This window comes from Pan troglodytes, chromosome 14 (assembly GCF_028858775.2).
Source record: "Pan troglodytes isolate AG18354 chromosome 14, NHGRI_mPanTro3-v2.0_pri, whole genome shotgun sequence".
Lineage (NCBI taxonomy): Eukaryota > Metazoa > Chordata > Mammalia > Primates > Hominidae > Pan > Pan troglodytes.
The window spans coordinates 63641949-63661140 of NC_072412.2; positions in this window are offsets into that span (position 1 = coordinate 63641949).

Genomic DNA, 19192 nt, shown 5'->3' on the forward strand with positions numbered 1-19192 from the left:
GAGGGCCCGCTACATAGTAAGCACTATGCCAATTTTGAATATTTGAGTTGTCATTTTTGTTCTGCATATAGAGACTGAGAATACTTTTGCACTGTGGGATCCTTTACATGTTGGGACCCATGAGTGAAGGGCACTCTTGTTTCTTTGGTTGTTCAGACTGCTGAGCTAACCTGTCTTCCTTATATGATCTGTGAATATCACACCTGCAGCATTCTTGAAATAATTCTGGAATACAATTTTTAGGTTCAGAAGTTATGAGATGATTTCTCTGTTTTGATATCCTATCTGTTTTACTTTTGCAGTGCTATTTATATGTTTACTTCCAGATTTTCCAAAAGCCCTAGGGTTGCTGGTATAATAATGAATAAGATAAATCAATGGATATATATGAAAAACATACCTACAGTATCAATGAGAAACGGGGCACAAACATTTGTATTAGAGAACATGGGGGTGGAATTTTTATCTTTTTATTTAACTTTTATTTTAGGTTCGGTAAGTGGGAGTTGAGAAAGAGAGTGAGGTGATTTCACCCTAAGTTAAAATCAAAGGGGTGAGTTAAAACCACAGGGTCTTGGAATTAATCCCTAACTAGTTGGAGCTAGAAGTCATGTGGTTCAGATTTGGACAATAGTGTTGGAGCCAGGTCAGGGTCATGGTTTAAAAAGGAAATACTCTGGGCCAAAGTATGCTATATCCTCCTGTGAAAAGGAAAGAGCACCTGGAAGAAACCTTTGCCAGGCTTTGTAAATTATATTTTAGTAAAGTTGAGGTAAGGATAATAAAAGACTATTGTTATGGTCTGAGTATTTGAGTTCCCCCAGCTTTCAGATGTTGAAATTCTAACCTCTAAAGTGATGGTATTAAGAGGTAGGGTCTTGGGGAGACAATTCAGTCTGAGGGTGGAGTCCTCATAAATGGGGTTAATGCCCTTAGAAAAGAGGCCCAGAGAGCTAGCTCACCCTTTCCATCATGCAAAGACACCTCAGTAAGGCACTGTTTTAGGACTCAGGAAATGGGCCCCTGCCAGACACTGAATCTGCTGATACCTTGATTTTGGACATCCCAGCTTCCAGAGCTGTGAGAAATAAATTTCTGCTCTGTATAAGCTACCCAGTTTATGGTATTTTTTTATAGTAGCCCAAATGGACAAAAACAGCTACTTATCCTAATCAATTCCTACAACCATTATTGGAAGGCCAAAATCCCCCTAATTACCTTAGTGTGACTAAAGATGTTTGGTTAGGTCATTCAATTACCAACTATAGAAACCTTAGGAAGAACTTCATTCAACACACACTCTCTTTTTGTCTCCTTCTTTCTCTCTCTCTGCCTTTCTCTCACACACATATATAAACATAAATACACACACACATACTCAATCTTTCTCTTTTTTAAAAAAAAGTGTGAAAAGAAATTAAATTTGGGGACCCCGAATTTATTTAGCCAAAGGGAAAAGTCAAGCTGGGACCTGGGTCATGCAAACCTGCCTCCCCCTTTTGGTTCCTAAATAAGATGGCTATAAGATGAAAAGCAACATGCTTCCCCCATATTTTGCCACCTAGGAAATTCCTAGTGAGCTGTTAAAATTTCACCATGGCAATGTAAAGTCATAGCTTATCTTTGCAGGTGAGATCATCCCTAGCCCACCAGACACAAATGCATATCTGATTTTCTCTGCCCTGTTTTGTCTGTTATGTTTGACAAAGATACATCTGTTATCTTAGATTCCCTGCATTTTTCTTCTGCCCCCTTCTTTTATGTCATCTTATGTAAAAAATGCAGATTCACTGAGCCAGACAAAGGCATGCATGACTATTTTTCCCTACCCACCTCTTACATGAAAATTGTGTACTTCTCAATATCCCACCCTTTCACCTTTAAATTTGGAGCCCTCAACATCATCTTTGGAAAAAGGTACAGACCTGTCTCCCAAGCGCACATCATTAACTTTTGCAAATAAATCTCCTAAAATGATTGAGATTTGTCTTGTCATTTTGCTCAATTGACAAAGGTAAAAAAGAAACCAATAACAAATTTGATGCCCAGAGGTATGCATAACCAGAGTCACATATATCATTGTCTAGAATGCAACTTTCAAATTTCCAGGCATTTGTTATTTGTATTACACAAACTATGCTTTTTTACACCTCTTTCATGTGACACTTAACTAATATTTGTGAAGTGTAATAGTAGCAAGTGTAAATGCCATTTATAAAAAACTAAATGATTTAAAATACAATTTCTCTGCTGTTGATGACAATAGTTGGGTGGGGAATGACAGTGTGTCAATTCCAAAATTTTCATTAAACTACTTAATTGATTTTGATTTTGCAGGATTTGCCACCATAGTACGTGAGGAAAGCTTAATCAAAATGGTAATAAACACTATTAATTTAGTTTCTGCCTTTATGTGCCAAGATAGTTTAAGAACTTTTCCAAAACATATGTTGTTTTCCTATACTGTTATTCTAATGGGCATAAAAACTTTGAATGTCATCTTTTGTGTGAAGCCATTATCATTTGTGTCTGAACAAAGTTCTCACTGATTTCATTAGATTTTCTATGAAATAATGATTGTCTCATATGGCTACAGAATTGTTCTTGGTGTGATTAGCTGTCTATGTTTGAATAGTATTATTTTATTTTGAGTAAAAATACACATTTTAAAAGAGAGTCTAAGGCAAACATATAAAAATATTTATAGAATCTAGGTGGTTATACATGATTAACTTTTTTTTTCAAATTGGTTACATGTTTGAAATTTTTACAGTAAAATGTTGGAGGGGAATCTGATACAGACACATGGTTAGCAAACTATACAATATTCTAGAACAACAGTATACAACTGATTTTTATTGGCTTCTGGGATTTTTTTTACTGCTGCATGTACACATTTTTGAAAATTGCTGCTAGCATTAGAATCATTGATGAGTAATATTTTTTCTTAAAGCAACACTAATTAGCATTTAGTTTAGCATATAGCAAATAATACTTATAGGAAATGTATATTTATGACTGCTATTGTAGTCTTTGTCACTGAGTAGATTTGAGTAACTTTGGCAGAATTCTAAATTCTTACAGTTTAAGTTGGGTACCAAACTACATGAGGACAAGGAGTGCTGCTGATAATGACATACCCAAGGCTGGGTAATTTACTAAGAAAAAGAGGTTTAATGGGTTCACACTTTCCACGTGGTTGGCGAGCCCTCACAATCATGGCAGAAGGTTAAAGGCACGTCTTACATGGCAGCAGGCAAGAGAGACAATGAGAATCAAGTGAAAGAGGTTTACCTTTATAAAACCATCCGATCTTGTGAGATGTATTTACTACCAAGAGAACAGTGTGGGGAAAACTTTCCCCATGATTCAATTATCTCCCACTGTGTCCCTCTCACAACACATGGGAATTATGGGAACTACAATTCAAGACGAAATTTGGGTAGGGACACAGCCAAACCGTATCAAGGGGTATCTCTATTGTTTACCAGTTGTTCTTCAACTTTAACACAGAACCTAAAATGGCAGTTTCTTATTCAACATTTGTGGATTTTTAATTTGTAGATAATTTTTTTTTCTTCATGGCCATATATCAAGATATTTGGTACTTATGTTTCCAGGCACATAATAGGTTAATCAGTAAATGTATGATGAAGGAAGAAGGAAAGGAAAACCAAGCAAGCAGGAAAGAAAAAGGAACCAAATACAGTGGCTCACACTTGTAATTGTAGCTACTCTGGAGGTTGAGGCAGGAGGATGGCTTGAGTCCAGGAGTACCAGACCAGACAGGGCAACATAGCCAGACTCTGTCTCATTAAAAAAAGAGAGGAAGAGAAAAGAAAAAAAAAAGAGATGGAGAGAAACGAGGGAAAGAAGGAAGGATTGCTTTTTGCTTTGATTTTGCCATTGTCTGTCTGGGAAACTAATTAAATCCCCTCTGTCTATGCCCTCTCAATATGAGCTGCTATTAAAAATTGAATTTAAATAAAAGTATTTTTCTTAATTCAAATCAACTGCCTCTTCTTTCCTCTTCCTTTTCTCATATGTTGCCCTAGATCAGAGAGAACACAGAATGCCATTAGTAAGCTAACGTTTATGCAATGTAAGGGTAATGGAAGAGGGAGGAATATTTCAGTAGGAAAACCATCAGTTTTCATGTGAATTGCTTTTTTGACTAGTATGCAAGCATTAAGTTTTAGTGAGGTTAATCATGTTAGAATTAAATCCCCTATATATTATTTGTGATGCTTAAAATTGTTTTCAAAAGCATTTCTATCTGGCTTTTCTAATATGTAGCACTTTTAACAATATATCCTGACTTAAATTGATCACACTGAAATTTAAATCAATGCATCTAATTGTGTATATGAACTACTATAGGCAATGTGTTGCCTTGTATGTTGTAAAAAAAAAATGTAACAGGAAGAAAAACCAAGCTTCTACTTAGGTCATTGTTATTTTAGAGATAATGGTAAAGAGATTTTTAAAAATGTTAAAATTTGACCTCAGTGCCAGGGATCTTTTATAATAATTAGAAGAAAGAAACAGAAAGAGGTGGGCATTGCATGCCTACCTTACTAATAGTAAATGTCTGTGTCCTCAGGGTTGACCCTCACCTCCCTACTCCACTACACACACAGTTACTTGTTCTACTTTTGTCGGGTTGTAAAACAAATTAAAATCTTTAGCTATGAATGCTGTGGTTGGCAGAGTTACAGCAGTAGTAGTTCAAAGAATCCCATCTGGCAAGCAAGCTCTAAAAACAAAAATAAACCTTTTTCCATCTCACAGAAGTCCAGAGAGAGAGATTAATTAAAGTCAATAGAGAAAAAGAAACAAAACACTTCCTAGTATTGTGATGATGTTGAGCTTTTCCCTACCCTCTGATGACAAATTCTTTCTGTTTTTACACTTATGGTCTTTGATAAAACAATAGTCTCTTCAAGTAAAATTCAAACATTACAATATTTATAAATAAATCTCCTTGCTGAACCCATATTTTAGGAATCTTAAAAGAGTTGACAATATGAATTCTGTCACATTTACATATTATACTCTTCTTTCTTATCCAGTTTTAACTTCTGCACAGTCATTAATCTTTGGGGTTGGGTTTATTTTTATGTAAGGTTTAACATTTTTCTTAGTCTCTTGACACCCTGTAGCATTTGCTTACCACATTTTTCCCTTTGAGCTCAAGTACTTATTTAAATGGCATGGGTAGCACTAGATATCTCCCACACTATGAGGAAATTTGCATAAACACCCTTAGAAGCCTCTGAAGTTCTTGGTGAACATAACGTTGCTCAGGATAATAGGATGCCTGGACAATGGTTTGTCCTTTGATTCCTGACTTTTAGTTATGGTTTCAGGATCACTTTAGAAGAACCTAAAATTCCTTTAGGTTTTTGTTTCTGTGAGAAGGAAAAAAAATGCTAAATCAAAGCTCCATAGTGTGCTTTCAGTTCTACATTTTAACAGACACTAAAAGCCAAAGAACCAAACTGTCTCTGAAGTATTGTTGGGTAAGATAGCTGGGGAGGAGGGAAAACTGACTGCTTTGTGGTGAAAAAAAGAAATCCAGGGATTCTTTGTGTTGAATGAGATGACATAGCCGTTACATGTTCTCTTACATGGCTAGGAAAAATGACTTTCTTCTCGACTTCTTTTCTTTTCCACCTCTTCCCTTACCTCACCTTATTGGCTCATTTGCTCAGTGGGAGAAAGAGTAGCTGTTATGCAAACTCCATGATGTAGTGAGGAGAAAATCCTGAGGTTATATTGTATTTTGTAAGATGGTTTTATATCACCAAATGATGCACAACTGGCAGGATAATTCAGTCTGAAAAATGTATTTCCGTTGTTAAGTTGTAAGAGTTCAGGAGAGTAATGATACTTTAACAGCATATGGTTTAATATATTTATTTTGTTTCTTGGTTTTATACACTTGCTTTGATTCAGGTTTTATTTTCATTTTAAAGTATTACGAGATTGTCAAAATATACTTTACATTTTTATTCCTGTTATTTCTAGCTTAAGTCTGCAGTGACTATTACAAAACTGTAAAGATATTTAAAATCACAAAGGCATTTGTTACACTTCACATTATACTCTAGTACCTCAGATCTTCCTCCCAGCACCACAGTATGGATTAAAATCATGGATCAATTAAAGTTCAGTTTACTTCCACAATATATCACATTAATACTATCAAGTTGCCTGTGGTGTTAGAAGAGGACTAGCAGTTCAGCATATTGGAAAATTGAAAAAAATTCCTTTGTTTTCTTCTTCCTTTCTCAGTTTGAAAGTAAACCAGACTGTTTTACAGAAGTGAGCAAAGCTTAAATATGTTTTGATAGTTGTCTTAGTCTGTTCTCATGCTGCTAATAAAGACATAACCAAGACTGGGTAATTTATAAAGGAAATAACTTTAATGAACTCACAGTTCCACATGGCTGGGGAGGCTTCACAATCATGGCAGATGAAGGAAGAGCAAAGGGACATCTTACATGGCAGCATGCAAAAAGAACATGTGGAGGGAAACTCCCCTTTATAAAACTACCAGATCTCATGAAACTTATTCACTATCATGAGAACAGAAGAGGAAAGCCCAACCCCATGAATCGATTGCCTCCCATGAGGTCCCTCCCACAACACAAGGCAGCTACAATTCGAGATTTGGGTGGGGACAGAGACAAACCATATCATTCCCTCCCTGGCTCCTCCCAAATCCCATGTCATCAGATTTCAAAACCAATCATGCCTTCAAACAGTCCCCCAAAGTCTTAACTCATTTCAGCATTAACTCAACATCCACAGTCCAAAGTCCAAAGTCTGATCTGAGACAAGGCAAGTCCCTTCTGCCTGTAAGCCTTGTATTAGTCTGTTTTCACACTGCTGATAAAGACATACCTGAGACTGGCAAGACATACCTGAGACATACCTGAGACTGGACGAAAGAAAGAGATTTATTGGGCTTACATTTCCACATGGCTAGGGAGGCCTCACAATCATGGTGAAAGTCAAGGAGGAGCAAGTTACATGTTACATGGATGGCAGCAGGCAAAGAGAGAGCTTGTGCAGAGAAACTCCCATTTTTAAAACCATCAACTCTCACAAGACTCATTCGTTATTAGGGGAACAGCACAGGAAAGACCACATAATACAATTACCTTTCACAGGGTTCCTCCCACAACATGTGAGAATTGTGGGAGTTACAATTCAAGATGAGATTTGGGTGGGGGCACAGCCAAACTATATCAAGCCTGAAAAATCAAAAGCAAGTTAGTTACTTCCTAGATACAACAGGAGTATAGGCATGGGGTAAATACAGCCATTCCAAATAAGAGAAATTGGCCAAAACAAAGGGGCTGTAGGCCCCATGCAAGTCCAAAATCCAACAGGGTAGTCAAATCTTAAAGCTCTGAAGTGATTTCCTTTGACATCATGTCGCATATCCAGGTCACGCTGATGCAAGAGGTGGGCTCCCATGGCCTTGGGCATCTCTGCCTCTGTGGCTTTGCAGGGTAAAGGCTCCCTCCTGGCTGCTTTCATGGGCTGGCGTTGAGTGTGTCTGCAGCTTTTCCAGGTGCACAGTGCAAGCTGTCTGTGGATCTACCATTCTGGGGTCCGGGGAACCATGGGCCTCTTCTCACAGCTGCACTAGGCAATGCCACAGTGGTGTCTCTATGTGGGGGTTCGTACCCCACATTTCCCTTCCACACTGACCAACAGAGGTTCTCCTTAAGGGCTCCACCCCTACAGCACACCTCTGCCTGAACATCCAGGCATTTCCATACATCCTCTGAAATCTAGGCAGAAGTTCCCAAACTCAGTTCTTGACTTCCGTGTACCCACAGGCTCAACACCACATGAAAGCCACCAAGGCTTGAGGCTTGAACCCTCTAAAGCCACAGTCCACACTGTATCTTGGCTCCTTTTAGCCACAGCCGAAACGCCTGGGATGCAGGGCACCAACTCCAAAGGCTGCTCATAGCAGGTGGGCCCTGGACCCAGCCCAGAAAACCATTTTTCCCTCCTAGGCCTCTGGGCCTGTGATGAGAGGGGCTTCCATAAATGTACCTGACATGCCCTGGGAATATTTTCCCCATTGTCTCAGTGGTTAACATTTGATTCCTTGCTACTTATGCAAATGTCTGCCACTGGCCTGAATTTCTCCCCAGAAAATGGGTTTTTCTTTTCTATTCCATTGTCAGGCTGGAAATTTTCCAAACTTTTATGCTCTGCTTCCTCTTGAATGCTTTGCTGCTTAGAAATTTCTTCCCCTGGATACCCTAAATCATCTCTCTCAAGTTCAAAGTTCTATGGATCTCTAGGGAAGGAGTAAAATGGTGCCAGTGTCTTTGCATAGCAAGAGTGATCTTTATTTCAATTCCCAACAAGTTCCATATCTCCATCTGAAACCACCATAGCCTGGAAGTTATTATCTATATCACTATCAGCACTTTTATCAAAGTCTCTAGGAAGTTTCAAACTTTCCTACATTTTCCTATATTCTTCTGAACCCTCCAAACTGTTCCAACATCTGCCTGTTACCCATTTCCAAAGTTGCTTCCATATTTTCATGTATCTTTAAAGCAGCACCCCACTTTACTGGTACCAATTTCCTGTATTGTTCTCATGCTGCTAATAAAGACATACCTGAGACTGGGTAATTTATAAAGGGAAAGAGGTTTAATGGACTCACAGTTCCACATAGCTGGGGAGGCCTCACAATCATGGCAGAAGATGAAGGAAGAGCAAAGGGATGTCTTATATGATGGCAGGCAAGAGAGAGCATGTGCAGAGGAACTCCCTTTTATAAAACCATCAGCTCTCGTGAGACTTATTCACTATCACAAGAACGGCATAGGAAAGACCCACCCCCATGATTCAGTTACCTCCCACTGGGTCCCTCCCACAACACAGGGGAATTATGGAGCTACAGTTTGAAATTTGGGTGGAGACACAGGTCAAATCATATCAATAGTTAATGGAACCTAAATGGTTCTCTATTATCCAATGTTTAATGGGTTGACAAATTGTTGTAGCAGGAGGGACCTTGAATTAGAACCTAGTCAAATTTGAAAAACGACAAACATCTTATTACTTACTAATTGTATGCCTTTGGTCAAGTCATTTTACCTCTTTAGACACCAGTTTCATCGTATGAAATGTATTATTTTAAATTTCTGTAGAGGAAAGATAGAACAATTAAAGTTTCATAATAAAGACTTTGAATGAAATTCCCCATGCCATGTCCAACAGACACAGAACACACACACACACACACACACACACACACACACACAATACTGCTGGTTTAACAGCTTAAATAACCTACAATGATCTACAAAGGCAATAAAATAGTCAATTTCTCCTGTCTATTAAATTATAAAGTGCTAATAGATGTTATGGGAATGAGAAATAACTGAGGAAATATTTAAGGAAGATTGGTCTGAACAAATATTTTTTGAGTAAGACTTCAAAAGCATGGGCAAAAAAAGCAAAACTTGACAAATAGGATTACATCAACCTAAAACATTTCTGCACAGCAAAGAAAATAATAAAGGGAAGGAACAACATATGGAATGGGAGAAAATATTTGCAAACTATCCATCTGACAGGGGATTAAAATACTAAATGTATAAAGAGTTCAAACAACTCAAATACAAAAAAAAAAATCCAACCCAAATAGTCCAGTTAAAAAAAATACAAAAGAACCAAATAGATATTTCTCAGCAAAAGACATATAAATGACCAACAGGTACATAAAAAAGGACTCACCATCTGTTACCAGATAAATGCAAATCAAGACCACAGTGAGATATCATCTCACCTCAATTAAAATGGCTTATATCCAAAAGATGCAATAGCACATACTGGTGAGTTCATTGCTTTACTACGTCACACTCCTAGTTTGATCTTTGCATGTTTGTTTATTTCTTCACCATCTATGACTTCCTAATTTGGCATTTCTGTGAACCCATCATTCCGTACTTACTACATTCACTTTGTCATTCATTGACTAATTCAGTAATTTTCTTTTATTGAGTTTGCACCACCTGTAAGACATTATCTAGTTTATCTCTGTAAATATAAAATTAAATAAGACATATTTTTATTTTATGAGAAAATAAGTGCAAGTGAGATAAAACAGAATGCAATAAACGTATTAAAGGAAAATGTGGTTATTTAAATTAAAGTAGTGCATAAATATTACATTAAATGAATGTGGTGACTATCATGATAAAGAAAGTGGTCAGGGAGAAAGTGTTATTTTAGCTGAATTTTGAAATATAAATACTATTTTATTTCACTGAGGAGAAAATCATACATTTCATGGAGAAGGATTGGCACAATTAGTGTATAAGAGCAAGAGGATAAATTATCTAGTGGAAAATGGCAAGTATTCTTATTTAAGGAGAACATAATGTAGAATAATAATTATAGATAAGGTCTGAAAGGTAGGTTGCTTTCAAATATAGGATGTAAAATTTAAACATTAATCCATTTACAATGAGATCAAGTGTACATTTTTATCAGTGCTCTGGTTGACTAAAATCCATTTTAGAGAAATAAATCAAGCAGGTTGAGGAACAGTATAATAGAAAAATATAGAAATTAGAAGCTAGAAAATCAGTTAGGACCATCATGGTGATACTGACCAGGAGATTAGTAATAAAACAAAAGGTGACTATGAAAGAAATACAGCAAAATTGCAAACGTCTGGCTGCTACTTGGATTTGAGAACTAAGGGAGAAATAGAAGAGAAAAAAGAAGAATATAAAGTATTCACTTAAATAAAGAAGCAAAGTATTTCAGCAGTAACAGATATACAAATGTAAAATAAAAATTAATGTGGAAGTGTAAATGAGATTTTGAGGGTTATATAAGATGACAAACTTAATATTTAGCACATTGAATATCAGCATATCTAAACTTCTGGGTGAAATTATATTTTTTAAGCAATGCTTCAGCAGTTATCAACATATATGTCAATTTAAATGTATATTTTTATATATGTATATGTTTTAACTGATACTTAAATCACATAGAAAGAATACAGTATATAAATTCTACTTTTAAAAGGCTTATAACAGAAAAAGGAATAGAGTAATAATTACTACAAAAATTTAATTGGAAAACAGATGCAAACTAAATCGTGTTATATTAACTTTTAGGGATAAAACAGTTCAGGAAACAGTAACATATTAAGAAGAGGAGGCATTACCTGGGACTATTTCAACAGGTTAATTTTATCAATTCAGGCAAGCCAACAGCATTTTAAGGAGATAATAAAGTAAAAAAGTAGATATCCCTGTATTAGTCAGGGTTCTCTAGAAGGACAGAACTAATGGAATATGTATTTGTATATATATATATATATATATATATATATATATATATATATATATATGGTCTGGGATTTCATGTTTTGAAAGTCTCTGCTTATCAAAGTATAATTTGCTAGATATCTGAATATTCAGGGAAAGATATATTATCTATCTATATGCACATTCTGTCTAATAGCCTAAATGACTTAAAAACAGTCTATAAGATCATATGGAAAACAAAACTAGTTATTTTTCCACTCATATGGTCACATTTTAAGATCACAAGGCCACAGTACTTAGGTACTCTGAGAAAAGCCAATCTGTAAATACTGATGGCTGAAATAAATACTGATGGCTGAACTCTTCCATCGCTTGGAGTAATAATAACATTTCAAAAATGGCTCATTCTTTTGTAATTAATCCTTGAAGACTACCTCCACGTTCTCTGATTATATCAAGCTAGAATTTAGCTAACTTCACTTCTCACCTTCACATAACGGCAAGCTTTCCTCTAGAACACATTTTTTTTTTGGCAATGATTTTCTAGGGTAGGTGCTTAGTGTTTTGGTTTTGTCATTTGAATTGAAAGTTATCAACCAATACCAAACCACAAAATACTTAATATCTTTATAGATACATACATTTTTATAATGTAATCAAGAAACAATACTAATAAACTGTTTTCATTAAAAAAATCATGCCATTCTCATAGTCCCAGATTATACACAAAGCTATGAAACATAAAAAATAATTTTTGTACCTAAAATTGTGAATGGTTAAATATAAATACTGTCTTATTAAAATTTTAAAATTATTTTATTCAACAATTATTATTGACAATCTATTGTGTTCAAGGCACTGCTCCATATGCAAATAATGTAATTTTGATGTAACAAAATGGCTGTTTTCATTGAGTTTACAATCTAATGTGAAAGACAACAAACACAAGTCAATATATCAAAAATATAATCGTAAAACATAATTTCAAGTAGTCAAAGGCTATAAAAAGATCAAGAAAAAAAGACTAGAAAATGATGAGTGTATGGAGAGATATTGTTTTATAGGGAATAATTAGAAAGGTTCTTTGAGATGTGACATTTGATCAGAGATCTGAATGAAATGAACAACTAAGCCCTGGAAAGAACTTGTGGAAGAGAATTTCAGATGAAAATAAGAGCAGATGAGGAAGGCTAAGAAAATGGAGGATGGGAAAAGCAGGAGAGAGATAGATTGGAGGTGAGTGGAATAAGTGAGGGCAGAGGGTTATGAGGCCAAATACAACATAGTAAGCAATAAAACTTTATTGTATAAATCAATGAACATAAATATGGATGAATGGGCTTCATATGAGCTTGAAATAAAGCAAAATGAATAAATATTAGTGATAGAACTCAAAGATCACTCAAGAGAAGAATGACATTATGCTGATTGGCTTAGCTAAAAGAATTGGCCACAGATATCTCATTGCCAGTTACATAAACCTGTGATTTTCAATTCCTGTTTTGAGACACATGGGACACTTTTAATTATCCCAAGAGGTATAACATCATTTTCCAGTCATGTGATTAGAACTTAGAAATGGAAGTGTATTCCAAAATCAACTTAACCTGTCTAGAGTGCCAATAATATAAATGTACGGTAAGATGAAGAGGTAGCGTTTTTTTTTTAATGAATTTACCTGGCAATTGACTTTTAAATACAAATGATAGCAACACTGAAAGCATTGTAAAATGCTTCTAGGCACTATCACCTTATTCTGCTATTTCATTTTAGCTTATAACTTAAATACCTGCTTAAAAGTAAACGTGTAATCATGTTTACCTCTAGAGTGACTATAACTTAATATAATTATCAAATATGCCCCTCATTTACTTTACTTATTTAGTTCCTATCTATTGTGTAATGCCTAGAATGGCCTTGACAGAAGCATCTTTTTTAAAATACCAAAAGAAAATGATGATGAAGAAGGATATATACTACACCTGCTGAAAGACGCTGCCATTTTGTAAGCAAAGCTTGTCCATTTCTTCTTTTCCCTTACTCTATTACAACCTATTGCAACTTTATAGAAAGGCACCGTTTCTTTTTTTTTGCTCTAGTTTGTCCTCCAGCTAGGGAAACTATTTAGAAAATTTGTTTCTTTTACTTTGGCCCCATGCAGGCTTGACCTATTTTATCTTGTTACAGTGATGGAGAGCTCCATTCCTGCAAAAATTTAGCTTCAAAGAGTTCTGCTAATGGACGAGATACAGACACCTTATAACCAGCAGGTGCAAACAAAACTTCCCTTTTTAAATCTTTCATTACATTTACCCAATTAATATGTTGAAATATTTTTCAAATTAAGTAAAATGAATATAGGCTTATAACAATAAATTATTCAGATACAAGTTATACATTATCCTAGAAAAGATAATGGAGAATTGAGTCATGCTTTACATCTACAAATTTTTCTCATTATAATTTTATTTAATATCAATAATAAAAAATATAATCTATACAATTAGAGTAAATTCAGATTATATTCTTGACAATTTAATTAAAGATATATGATTAATTATCTTTCTCCCTGTCACTGTTTAAGATAAAAACAAAGATCAAATCTCAATCTCTAGCAAACTCTTTGCTTTTCTTTTTTTCTCTTACAGGATAGTGTATGATAGCAATATTGCTTAGTTCAGTTGGTTTTAATATGACACTGTTAGTAGGAATATGCTTAGGAGCATGTACGATTTATGAGTCAAGCTTTTTTTTTTAATGGAAGAACAATTCTGTGCAATGACTAGAGGGTCTATCACTAATCTGGGCCAGCTTTATTTATCTGTCAGCCATTTTTTAAAAATTCACAAGTAGGCGAGTGAGTGAATCAGCATAACCCATTGCCATACCTGGGAACAAACACCAACTGCATATTCCACAGGAAAATTATCTTTTTACTGGAGGCAGGTTCCCAATTATTTGAGTATAATTACTAAATGTTGGCCAAAGTGCTTATTTCATTTGCTCTGTATATTAATGTTGCTTTGGCTGGTAGCTCAAGGTAGCTGAGTTTGCAGTAAACTTTTTTCATAAAGTCTTCCAGAAGCACGTTTGTGTTATTGAATTTTCTTTAAATTAAAAAATTGGAATTTTGTTCATGGCATTGATTAATTAAGATTCAGGATAAGAGCAAACTTTGGTCAATTGATGACACAAGTTGAAAAATTATTCCTATGCTAGTCAATCAACATTATAATGGGAGTATGTATATATATTCATATGGAAATACAATGACTAAGATATCATGATTGTATCTAAATAAAATATTTTTTTCTCTTAGGACATGAGTTATTACATTAAGTAATGCCTAAATTCTTGTTTTAAATTTAGCATGTATAGGTATTATAATTTTGATTGTTATTATTATTACTATTTTTTAGTTAATTTTAAATTTATTATTAAGAAAATAGAAAAAACCTTTACACAGAAGTAAAAAATTTGTTTATATTGCTAGGGAAACACACTTTACTAAACACATATTTGAAGCATCTGTTTAATGTCTCCAGTTGTTTTTCTCTTACAGTAAGCTTGTCAATAAAAAGGACCATTCAGAAAAAATATAACAGAAATTTATGTTTAAATATATTTAGAAAGATCTCAGTATATCATGTCTAAAAACTCTCAAATAATAAAATATTTGCACTTATACTACCAGTGCATAAAATTCGTAGAACAAACAACTAATTTGGGAGGAAAAGTTTCACATTAAATATTTCAACTTTACAGTTGAAATAATTTCCCAATGCATGCATGTTGATTCTAACTGTTATAGTAGTTCTGTGTCAGACACTTACGTTTTGACAGTGTCTTTCTGTCAAAGAGTTTCTTTTCTCCTCTAGTTCAATCTCCATCTATCCAAACTTCTAAATTTGTCTTGATAATATTTCATTTCAGTTTTTGCCCAATCTTCCACATTTCTGTTTCTTATTCATTCATTTCTTGCATTGCAAATCTCTTTAAAATATTAATGATTATAATAATATAAATAATACTTAAACATTAATTTTTTGCCCTATATTATCCACCTGAGTTCTTGAAATTATATTTAATCTTCACAGCAATGGAGTTAGAATTTTATTATATTTATTTTGCAAATAAGGAAAAAAGGCCCAGAGAGGTATTAGGTTTTCAAAGTTAAAAATAAGGGGAAAAGGTAGATTTAAATTTTGATCCCTTCAAGTTTAAGATTCTGCTCTTTCCATTAAGCCACATGATCTTGCTCATACCTTTTTGGGGGAATCAATCTTCCTCACACGAATCAAGTACCAGGTATAAGACAGGATAAGTTGCACTACTGGATTGCCTTCTTTCTTGATCTTTCTCTCTTCTTCTGTGTCTCAGTGAGGATTCTCAGTCATCTATGACAAGAAGGCCATACCCTGTTCTAAAGCGAACAGGAAAAATGGATAAACTTTTTGCTAGTATATTTTAGATGTAAAATGTTCCCTTTTAATGAGATCAGATTGAATTATGAACTCATTTCCAAACATTTTGACTTGATTGGCAAATGATTACTCAAAACATGTATGAAATATTGGAAGTCTGTTTGTTCAAAATCTTTATTTTTTAGTAATAAATTTCATGTTCAAAAGTGAAAAACAAGTTGCTTAAAATCTATGTCACCCATACCTTGTCATTAATCAGGCTTTAAATTCTTTATTAAATTATATCCTTTGTTGTGAAAGTCTTGTTTTCAACTTATTAAGCTATAAAGATACAAAGTATTAACTAGTTTTATACATGACAAAAATTTTTGAAAAACTTTTCAACATAAATTATTTGTATATTGAATCATAGTCCTAAGTAACATAGTTATGACCTAGCATTTATAGTGAAACATATTTTGAGAGCCCTTAATTTTAATATTGGTTTAATCAATTCCTTTTTAAAGCATGTCCTTAAATCAGATTGCAAAGTAGTGATAGTGTGATATAGTGGAAGGATATGTGTTTTAGCATCAGAAAGTTCTCTATGCTCTGATGTTAGCTGTTGCACACCGTATTATATTACTCACAAGTTATGTAGCTGTTCTGAGCTTCATTTTCTTAGTATGTAAAATATAAAGATACTCTTTTATGAGCAATGTCATAAGAATTAAATATAAACACTAACATAAAACTCCTAACACTGTGATTAGTTTGTCCCCAGTAATTGGTGGTGTATCCTTATGGGAGGCTTTTACAACCTAACCCCTGAAATCAGGCTTAGCCCATGACTTATGAGCTGAAGAGATGTGTGTTCTTACTAAGCAGTCATTTTATCCTGTCATGACAACTGACTATGTTCCAAACTGGCTTTCAAGCCAGGTAGAGTATTACAGTGAAGGAGACATGGCTACCTCTGATGAGCATGTGAAGTGAAAGAGAAACAAGTCTTTGTTGTTTTCAACCCACCAGGATGATGGAACATTTGTTGTTGTTGATAGTGTTATTAGTGTTAAAGCAATACAATTGAACTTAATTTGGCTGATACCAAAATAATTAGTAAGTGATAGTTATTCTATTAGGCATTTATGATTTACTCCCCAATGTACTGTATTCTTCTGCTAATAGTACGTAAATTCTCTCATGTCATCCAAAATAACTTGATTCACTACAGAGGAGGAACATTTATGGCTGAGTGCTTTTAAATTCTTCCATCATTTCTTTTCAAGAGATGCCCTTTCAGTTGTTGGACTGACTACAGTACAATTAGCTGACTTTCTTTCCCAAGATTAGAGAACTAAACTATGTGGATTAACATATAGCCAATGCTAGTAAAGACAAGAAAGTGGTAAACTGAGTTAAAAAAAGTTGAGGCCAGGAAAACCTCTTTTCATCAGGTACACATGACTTCATAAACTTACAAGAGTAAATAACCATAATTTTGCAGATGCATTTGGAAAACATCTTGTACACTAGCTGTAAATTTTTGGTGCCTCACTATCCCAACTGTTTCAAGTTGCTCCTAGACGGAGGATTACACTGAGTCAACTTAGTTCTATGAAGTTGAACTCTACATACAGAGTATGAAGTCTAAGAAATAGATTTCCAGATATCTTCTTGAGTTCAAACTTAAGTATCCAAGAATTTTATCTTTGGATTGCAGCCCATAAAATTGTCTAGCAGCACATAGATCTACTGTTTTTATGGAGTTACATTACTAGAGAATGACAAAAATAAAAGAAAGGTGATTGTGTGTCCTTTGATAATCTGCAGGTCTTTAGACTTCCATAAATAGGAAGCAGGCCTCTAATCAGAGAAGCCCATAAATCTTTCCAGTATTTATAGCAAGAATGTCAGTGAAAAATGACAGACAATGGAGATTCTCCCAATGACTTGAACTAGGATACCCCTTTGGAGACTTGGATTCTGATAAGAAATACATATACATATATATTATATATACAATATATAATATATATTGTATATATAATATATAAAATATATAATATATATTATATATAATACATAAAATATATACTATATATATTATATATATATTCCTTTGTGGGAGGATATGGATATTTTTATATAAGCATGACCATTTTTAGTGGCTTATATTCGAATAGAAAGATGCATATACACATTGATTAAAATGGTGAACTCTTAGGACATTTGTTATGCTCTACCAGTATTTATTTTCTCCTTTTGATCTGCACTTTTTTTTATTTTGGGGAATTCTTATGTTTCAAAGAAAGCTAAATTCAAGAACAAACTAAATTGCCAAATCCCTGGATACAATAATTCAATAAAGAGAGGGCATATGATGTGAGTTGCATTATAGGTTCAAGAAATTTTTATGGGAAATCTGAGGGGAAAACGTTTCTTCTTTCTGTAGGTGATATTTTGTCCATATATAATTTCTTGATCTACTGCTGCCATTTTGCTATCATAAGAAAGCCAACTTGAGGTGTATATTGACTTATAAACGTGAGCATCAGAAAGAACCGGAAACAAAGATCTCAAAAAAAAAAATCTAATGTTTCACTTCAAGTAACTAGAAAAAGGGGAACAAACTAAGCCTAAATTTTGCAGAATAAAGGAAAGAATAAAGATCAAAGTGGAAATAAAATAAGACTAGGAAAAAAACAAAATATCAACAAAAATAAGAGTTGATCTTTCGAAAATGTAAACAAAATTTATAAACATTTAGGTAGATTAAAAAAAAGAGAGAAGGCAAAAAAAAAAAAAGGGAAAGGAAACAAAAAAAAAAAAGGAGAGAGGAAACTACAACTGATGCCACAGAAATACACAGGATGCTAATAGGCCATCATGAACAATTATTCACCAACAAACTGGGTAACTAGAGGAAGTGGATAAATTCCTAGAACTGTACAACCTATGAAGACTATATCATGAAGAAATAAAAAAATTTAAAATGAGCGACAGCAAGTTAGAAGATTGAATCACTAATAAAAATTCTCTCATCAAAGAAAAGCCCAGGATCCAATGGCTTCACTGCTGAATTCTACTAAATATTTTAAGAAGAACTGATATAAATTCCACTCAAATTCTTTCAAAAAATTGAAAAAGAGTAAATACTTTCAAACTGTTTTTCAAGGCTACCATCACCCTGTTACCAAAGCCACTCAAGGACATTATTTAAAAAAATTACAAGCCAATATCCTCAATGATTTTAGATATACAAATTCTTAACAAACTATTAGCAAATCTAGTGTGTCATATTAAAGGGATCATCAACCATGATCAAGTGAGATTTATCCCTGGGATGCAAAATGTTTTAACATATGCAAATCAATAAATGTGATACATCACATCAACAGAATGAAGGGCAAAAACAATATAATCATCTAATTAGATGCAGGAAAACCATTTGAC